The 9,764-nt window shown below is 37.8% G+C and overlaps 1 protein-coding gene across 3 annotated transcripts in view; it reads left to right on the top strand.

The window, feature by feature from the left end:
• Positions 1–9,764, top strand: part of negr1 (neuronal growth regulator 1) — a 170,538-nt gene that overhangs the window by 138,262 nt on the left and 22,512 nt on the right. The gene's annotated exons all lie outside the window — the stretch shown is intronic.

The raw sequence follows: 9,764 nt of genomic DNA, 5'->3' as shown, positions 1-9,764 counted from the left end.
CCCCCCATCACTGTATTCTGCCGCTTTCACGTTCAAGCCCAGAGTAATCCCCTCTGCCTGGTCGTCTTTTCTCCCTCCCTAATGGTTTTAAGCAAGTCACAGAATGTAATCTCTCATACTGGTTACATTATTTTTGTGTAATGCTCATCACACACACAGAAACATGCAGACATGCACTCAAACTGAAAAGCTTTTACTTGCACAAACACACGCACTAGACACCGAAATGAAAACATGTTGAATTATTCAAACATGCTCAAATGCAGTTACACTTACAGTACACTCTCAATCACATGTGAGGATTCATAATGCATGATGAATCCGCGTTTTTGTGACTTTCATCCAGCTCCGTAGATAGACGCCATCGTTTTTCCTCTTGCGTTTTATGGAGACACAATCCTGGATTAGCATGTGTTTGCCTGCATTCTCTACCTGTCTATCTGAGCCAAATATAATTATCCATGGAGATTCTGTCAGATAACAAGTTAAAATAAGCTCAGCAGCAACGAACAGTCCTGGCATGGCCCTGAACTCTCATTTGATGTAACGCTTGCAGAACAAATGACAATTTCATGGTCCAAAGGAACACCACTGGTTTCAATCGTGGAGATAAACTCACTCAGTGTCCTACTGTTCTTGTTTTGTTCCAAGTTGTATTTGAAGTTAATTTTTTGATGGTGCCCTCACTAAGTGGCTTGGCAAAAGGGAATTATTTTAGGTTCCTGCAGATGTCTCTTTGTCCCAACTGTTGTTTAATCAAGTTTAATAATTAATTTTAACAGTATATTTTCTCCTTGTTTTACCCCTGTGAATGAGTTTGGGAAGATGCGCTTCCAGAATAAGTAATGAAATTCTAGTTTGTAAGGTAAGCGAATCAGGATATCTCTGAAGTGGAAAAGATTTTCACCCCTCCACTGCAAATGGAGCGCATGTTTCAGCCCATTGATCAAGGGCAAATGACAAACAAATTCAAATTACATAGAAAAAACAATGTTAATAGGAAACATTAGTCATTTTACTTTTATATCTAACCTTGTTGTGCCAGCTCTAATAAAAATCGGTTCAGGTGGGCCAAAATGTTAATGTGTAGGTTAATTGGATAATTTTTGCATGCTGGATATTAGATTGTTTTATCAGAGCTTGGGTACTCTGTGATCTGAAGACACAATTGTGAACATCATTGTGTAACAACAATAGTTTTTACAATGATCCCAATGTATTACCACCCAGCTGTAACACATGATTAATAAAAGTCAGATGGATTACATATTCTAAGCATATTTTAAAGACTTGAGAGGTAGCATAGTAAAATAAAGAAAGCCAGTGGCAGCTTGGAAGGTGGGAATCTTTTTTCTTTCTTTTTTTAAAGCAAAATTAATTAAATTTAAAAACGGCAGCAGCAGAAAGTATGCAATTTAATGCGGGACATATCATGAAACACTCGTGATAATATTGTCTTCTTAACTCAGACTCCACAAACAGAATAGCTCCATTAGTGTTACTCTCAGCAAAATCACAAATATATTAATCTGCTTTAAATTTTGTAAATCTTAAAGCGCTCATTATGCTCATTTTTAGGTTTATAATTGTTTTTAGAGGTTATATCAGAATAGGATTACATGGTTTAATTTTCAAAAAACACCATATTTTTGTTGTACTGCACATTGCTGCAGCTCCTCTTTTCACCTTGTGTTTTTTTAGCTACCGAGTGAGACATCTCACTTCTATTCCATCTTTGTTTAGAGTCACACATGTGCAGTAGCTAGGTAAGCTTTGCTAGCCAGTCAGAAGCAGAGTAAGAGGGTGTGCCACTCTAGCAGCTAGGCGAACATTATAACGTGTGTTACAAAGTGATGCACTGGACTACAATAGAGCTTTTTGGGGCAGTTTGTGAACAGTGGTTTCTGTTGGAGATGGTAATTCCCTTTGGGGTGGACTTTGGGCTTTTTCACTTTGTATACTTATAATGTGCATAAAAAAAGATATAGAACACAATAAAAGAAAGGGGGAAAAGCCAAAAAGCATAATATGAGCCTTTTAAAGGGGACATAATATGAAAAACTCACTTGTTCAGTGTTGGTGCACATACTTTTTAGTAACTGCAGTGCCTACCAGCCCATAAACTGTGTAATAAGACAACCCAGACAGTTGTTTGTGGGCTACCTAGAGCAGAAAAAGGGTTTAACAAGCCATTCAAATTTAGCTCCCCTTCCTATTTTACATGCAGGCTCAATGGAATAAACTGTCCCCCATCTGAGTATCTCCACCTACGGCTTGAGAATTACCTTTGTAAAGGTATGCCATATTTTACTTGCAAGCCAATTAAAGCAGACTGGGCTTACGGGAGGGGGGCTTAAAGAGATAGGCGCTAAAACAAAGTGTTTCAGACAGATACAGGTATATTCAGACAGACAGAGGGAAAAAAATGTTTTTTGTTTTTTTTTACATTAAATCATGGAATCATGTTCTAGTAGAAAATACTAGTATGAACCTAAAAATGAGCTTAATATGTCTCCTTTAAAGTTGATTTGCTAAAAACTGCAAAACCAAGTATAGTTCTTTAAGTTAATCTGATATTCTGATTAGAGAAGATATATTTATACTCACCAGAAAGGTAGCAAACTATTGAATTGATTGACTGAAAATAGACCACTAACTAACTATATCACTCAATACAGTATGGGTTTCTCGAATAATGAAAACATTAATTGTGTATATTAATTGAAATGGCAATCCTCTTTAGGCCCTGAATTTGCATTTGTCACAAAACTGTACCATATCCACATAAAAAAAAAAAAAACACCACTGACTACTCTGCGATATTGACCGTAGTGCAAAAAAGTTGTTTCTCTTAAGTTGTTGATAACTTGAAGCTCTTATCAACAAAACCTAAAAAATAAATGGTTGAGACCTACGCTGTAGCAGCTGGAAGCCCCCTGCCCTGGGTATCATCCAAGGAGAAGAGGTAGAGATGGTGAACTCATACAGGCACTTTTGGGTCCAAATCAACACAAACCTAGACTGATCAGACAAAAATACCCATCCTATGAGGAAACTGAGCTCCTTCAATGTGTGCAACAGGCTGCTGAAAGTCAGCGGTGGTCAGTGCACTGTTTTTGGCTATAGTGTGATGGGGAGGCTGCATCAAGGCTGGTGATGCCAGAAAACTGGTAAGGAAGTCCAGCTCTGTGGTCTGGCTGGAACTGCACAGTCTGTGGGCAGTGGCAGAGAGGAGGAGGATGGACATGATTGACAATGTCCTGAATAACCCCTCCCACCCGCTCGATGATGAACTGTGGCAGATGGACTGCACATTCAGCCACCAGCTCATCCTACCAAAGAGCAAAATGCCAAGCTTCAGGCATTCACTTGTGCCCACTACCATGTGAGCAACTGTGACCACAGCCTAAGCCAGCTGTGACCCCCCCACACCTACACCTAACCCACTCCTACTCAGCCAACCTGTCACACTCACTGCTCACATCTCAGAAGCCACCCACACATGATCAGTAGTAAAATCACTCTATACTGGCTGTGCCATTGTTTTCTGATAGCGATGGCGTCCAAGCGGCTTCTCGGCACTGACCTTCCAAAGCGCCACCAATTAGGCAACAGCTGTATGTGACATAGCAATTGCCAGGGCCCTCTTTCTCTGCAAGAAAGTGAATAAGAGTATATCTATTCTATAACAATAACTATTGTGTATAATTATTCCTTTAAGGGAATATAAACTATAATGTTATATGATATAACATTTCGCATTTTTAGAATATCATGCTACAATTATCACTATTTGATGAGGCATATGATGAGACTGACTGATAGAAACGGATTCGTGCAAAAATACCCTTCAAATGGTCAACTGGTCTAGGATATTTTCATGTAATAGCTTTTAAATTAAAATTGTACTCTTTTATTTACCTCTTATACTTGAATTACACCCCTGGACATCAATACAATCTTGTCTCATCTTGTCCTTCCTTATCTTATCTCATCGCATAAATGTCATACAGATATGTTCACACTTATCAGGGAACCACAGACAGAAATAGAAACCATCTGGCTACCTGGCAGAACATTGAATCTACTGCACCAGAAAGATTGACCATGCCTAAGTTTAAAATGGTAATATACCACATTCTTTTGACAATAAAGGTGGAGAGCTTGTTTTATCTTTAGTGTATATATTTGTACGTATTGACTTAAATATAAAACACTGATCCAATACTCCAAAGTAGCTGGCTCGTTGCCACCCTGTCATCCCAGTGAAATGTAGATCTGTGATAATAACATATGCTCCCACTGGCTTTCAATTCTATTTATTTCCGCAAATCACTTGACAGTAGAAATACAATGTTCTTAACACTGTACTGAACCCAATTTCTTGTCTTTTTGCAAGGCAAAGTTTACAGCGCTACTGGTTCAAGGAATATTAACTCCTAAATGAACAAAATTCAAGTTTGACGCCCCTATTTATCCTGTTCTCATACACATTTTTTTTTTTTCTATTATCTGTTATAGTCAGAACTATGGTAATTACAAAAAGGAGGATGCACCTCTGACGCTGTTGTTGTAGAAGTGAAGCATCTATTTGATCCTCCCCCTGACCCAGCATGAAGCACTGGCCCAGTGTTACTCATTGCACAGGTTGTGAGCCTCCTGCGGTTTTCCAAGCTTTGTGGCTTACATGGCAGTAAATAATACAGTGATATGATCATGATTCTTCAGTCATTAGGCTACTGTAAACGAATCATTGATCTATGCTTGTGTTGGCACTGCCATGTTGATGTTGATGTGGAAGCTGATTGTTGTTGTTACTCGTATATTTATTTATGACATGGATGTCATAGACTGTAAAAATTAATTGCCCCTTGGGGATTTATAAAGTTTTACTCTATCTCTATCACGCAGTCAATACAGATATTTCATTAAAACATTAAAAACAAGCAGGTAAAACAAAACCCTAAGTCTGCTCATTTACAATTACTTTATATTTAAAAAATACCCAAAACAGTGGCATTACAATATATTCTGTCCATGTCATTGACTCATTGAGGACTTGCCAGTTTGGGCTGTCTTTGCAGCTTTTTACGCCGATTGTGCTGTTGGATGGTTACATACGTGATGGGCTAATGCAGAAAAAATTGCCTATTGTACGTTTAGGGATGACAGATTGATAAGAAGACATGATTTTTATGACTGGATGTAACTTTTGATGTTTGACTCTAAAATTGGCTCTCCTATTGACTTTGTCCTATCAGTGTGGCTCTCATGAAAAAAATAGTAAAGACCACAGCACTAGACAATAGAAAGAAAAGAATAATGATTCCATGAAGGTTTATGTGTCTTGGTAATACAATGGAGTAGGTCATGAAAAACGGAACTTGATGGAACAACCTTTAAGAATTGTTCACTTTTAATCCAGAATGGTGCCCTGCATTTCTCTTCTGCATTTCTGTATATAGATGTTTTGAAGTTAAAAGTCTTACAACTTAAGGAATACCACGTTCTGATTGATTTAGAATGAGATTAGGTTATGTATGTTTCTTTATTCAAGTTCCAAAGCAGAACATCAAAGAGATTGTCTACCTTATTAAGTATTCTTCCAAAGTCCTCCGAAACTCAAAAGTCACCCACTCAGCTCCCCAAGGCTCAGCGAGCTGGGTTAATCAAATTATTTTAGTGAGCATGTAAAGCTTCTTCTAATCAAAGGATAGCTGCCTAATTTATGTCTGAAATTGGGATAATGTCTTCTTTGGAAGATGACTTCAAACAAGGTTAGGTTTCCACTTGCAATTCTTTATTTTGTTATCTGATGTTGCTATAAGTTGGACCCTACGGCACATTTTGTTGATATTACACTGTGCAAGGCCTTATCAATAAATAAACAACTTGGCATTTTTTCTCTTAAGTTCTAAATTGATATTCTCTCTTGGCAATCACTTTGTAAATATTAGACTAACTTTTACTGGAAAAGGCTCATATGCACATTTAGTCTGTCTTTGAAACTATGTAATGCATTACTTTGGTGAATAAATCTGCAGCTGACTGTTTTTCAAAATACTGTTGCAACATTTTCTTACATTGGCCTTAACTTTACATTAAAATGTAATAACTGTAATAACTTTTGGACTTTTTGGCCTTGATATATCGTTTTCTTCCAAGTTTTCCCTCAGTGGGAATTAATAGTGATAAAAGAGTAACCGATTGAAGGAACATTTCAAATAAAGTTTTCAGATCTGCACCCAGTTTGACTGAGGCACTCCATTGTGAATAAGAAGCAGCTTCTCTCTGAGCCTGACTATTGGTTGCTATCAGCTATTGGCTTGTAATGAAGAGAAAGTGACTTTGACATTCACTGTATATCTTTTTGTTTGAAACAGCGTCTTTACTTTGTTTGTGGGACTATAGTCAATATGGTGTCACATTTAACAAAGGTTCTGTTTCTAGTCATATTTCAACATGAAAGCTTCAATGTCAGAGCTGGTGAAACTGAGAATCTACCTCCCATATTCACTAATTCACTGCAAATTATTTTACATGTTGAACTCAGAGCTCATTTCTCTAAAAAATAAAAAAAGCATATACAGTATATATTACACTTTTTTTAGCTGAAAATACTAATGATTAACAGAGCGAGAGTGTTCATTAGTAGTGGATCATCCTAAATTAACCGGTGACCAGGAAAAAGTAAAATATTCACAAAAGTCATTTAAGGAAAAACAAAGAATAAAGGTATCTTTGATTAAGATACAGTAATACATTTTTGCTGCCACAGTATGTCCTTAATTTCTATCAGGATTATTTCTGACATTGTGCAGGAGGACACGGATATTCAGAGATTAATATTGAATTCCTTGGATGTGATTGAATGAGCTGAATAGGAAAGAGTCAAACATTACACATCACCAGTTACATCACATTGTCTTCATCTGTTCCTCAGTTCTTTTCAAACCAAACTTGTTCACAACCCGTATGTTGTCTTTTGAATATTTAGCCTAGCAGATAAGCAGTCTGACACTCAAGACAGTCAAACCAGGTTTCAGATTTTCAATGGTTTTTTTTTCTAATATTGACTGTTCCGCAGCCAGAAGCACGAGCCAGACGTGCTAAAATTCAGTTGCGTCAAGTAGCAATTACAATACAGTCACCAATTTGACTACTGAATGCTCTGGTTTTTGACTCACCCCCAGCTAATGACATTATAAATACACTGCACTTATGAAATATGCAATAGGATGGAACATCTCCCACTGATTAGCTTGCGTGTGGGTCTCGTCTGAGTAGACTGGTACTGTAAATCCTAGAGGAATGAACTACCGTATTTTACTTTTTGAGGAGCCTCTGCATTAAACAGACCTGCCTTTCTTTACCCAGCATGCCTGTTGACAGACACACTGAGCTACCTACAGATAATCCTTTTTGGCAGTGTAGTTTCAACCAGCCTTATCAGTGATATGGTGGCAAGATCAAGAGCCGTGCAAAACCCCTCCTGCACCCTCCTCTCGCCACCGCGCCACCACCCTGACTCCTGTCCCGTACAGTTTGTTTTGAGGTGATAAGCTGACCTTCATTTTTCCCGAGCGCTAACTCCCCCAATCATCTCTGAAAGGGCCTGATAAGCAGATGGCATGTCATATATCATAACTGACCCCTATATCCCTGGACGATGTAAATAGAGATGGGTTTTTGTCCCGTGGAACCTAAAGCCTGTGAGCTTTCTGAGTCGAAAACCTGTTGTTACAGTACACAGGTTTAAAGATACATAGGCTGTGCTCAGGAAATAAAGCTGGTGTTTCCTCCTTTTCTCATGTATATTCTAATGAAAAGTAAATAGAAAAGCGAAATTCTCCAGCGACTGCATGTACAAAACTCCTCATAATGCACCACATTATACAGGATACATCCAGCACTAAGTAAGACCACTAATTATCGTCTTTTATAGAGCTCCTGAGCTGAACAGCATGCTCATCTGAAATATCAAAGTGTGCCAGTGTTTCCAGAGTTCATTTAATTCATCAACAGCATCCATGCCTGGAAATGAAAGCCATTATGTTTGATATAATAAAAGCAAACATTATTATTGCTGTATGATCTTCTGTTTTCTCTCTGTAATTCATTTTAATGAGTAAGAATCAGGGAGGTGTTATTTTTGCTATTTGTCTGATTGGTGCCCGGTTGTATGTCTGATATTAGTCATTATGGGTTAGGTTCCTTTTTTGCCATGCCTGGACTTTTTATTACAGAGCCAAAAAAAAACATTCTGAGTTCTAATACTGATTAGTTAAATGTGGGAGGTACCAAAACTAAAACTGATTTAGGGTTTTACTGTGAGGGGAAGGGTGCTTTCAAACACAGTGATGTCTCTTTCTCTTTATTTGCTTTGGTTAATTAATTGTGAAACACTTAAGAAGATATGCTTCATAAAAGGAAACTTATTTTAAAAGCCCTGGAAACAGAAATTAATATTGATTGTTCAATCATTGCAAAACAAAAAAAGTATGACAGACCAGTATCTCAAGGCATTGCATCTATTTTGAATGATTTGCACCACTCAATTTAAATCTAATTGCAACATTCAGCGCCAGTGCAAGAAAGAGAAGTTGGACATTGAACTGACCTTTTTGTGTGTCATAAAGTGTAGACATCCAGACTAATTAAAATCCAAATATTAAGTGGCCAATGCTTACAATCCTCCAGGTGGCATATTTGATGCTACAAAAGTGATTAGCCAGCAAACATCATATCTATGTTATTGCTACATAATTTAGAAATACCACAACTCAACGATTAGACTTTTAGACTTAAACTCAACTATTGGACTCAATACATTTTACTAAAATTATGCAACTTATAAATAATTTATTTATTTATACTGTTTATTGATTCCCAATGGGGAAATTACAATTTACCCTCTGTTTGTTATTAATCATTACACACAGGCCTGAAATACACACACATGCTCAGGACCTATTCATGCACAAATGGAGAGATGTCAGAGTGAGTGGGCTGCCGGTGCTGGACCGGTGCCCTGAGCGGTTGGGGGGTATCGTGCTTTGCTCAAGGGCACATGGCAGTGCCCGGGAGGTGAACTGGCATCTCTCCATCTACCAATCCACACTCCATACTTTTGGTCTGTACGGAGACTTGAACCAGCGACCCTCCGGTTTCCAACCTAACATTTTCAAAAAACACCATATTTTTGTTTGTTGTACTGCAAATTGTGTTGAGCTCTCTGTTTTAGCTACCGAGTGAGGCATCTCACTTCTATTCCATCTTTGTTGAGAATCACACATTTGCAGTAGCTATGTAAGGACTACTACTGAGTCAGAAGCAGACTATGAGAGCGTGCCACCCTAGCCACACGTTCGTCGCTGAGGTAAAGGCTGGAATACAATAGAGCTTTTTGTAGCAGTTTATCAACAGTGTTTTCTGTTGGAAATGGTAAGTGCCTTTGGGGTGTACTTTGTCCTTGTATACCTATAACATGCACAAAAAAGATATATAACACAATTAAGGAAAGGGAAAAAGCAAAAAAAGCATAATCTGAGCACTAGTGAACTGAAGTTGGAGAAAGCAAGGTATTTTAAAACATTGACATTGGACAATAAAAAAAGCATTGCTCTTGAACATATTTTGGGGTTTTGCAGAAGCATGCAATATTGATATTCTTATAAGGTGGCAGAGTTGAGACAGATAGTCAGTCTGGCTCAACAGATGTACATTTCCAGTAATATAGATAGATAAATAGATAGATAGATAGA

The sequence above is a fragment of the Etheostoma spectabile genome, chromosome 9 (genome assembly GCF_008692095.1).
Source record: "Etheostoma spectabile isolate EspeVRDwgs_2016 chromosome 9, UIUC_Espe_1.0, whole genome shotgun sequence".
Taxonomy (NCBI): Eukaryota; Metazoa; Chordata; class Actinopteri; order Perciformes; family Percidae; genus Etheostoma; species Etheostoma spectabile.
Note: the sequence above shows the minus strand (reverse complement) of the source record. Positions and strands in the feature narration are given on the sequence as shown.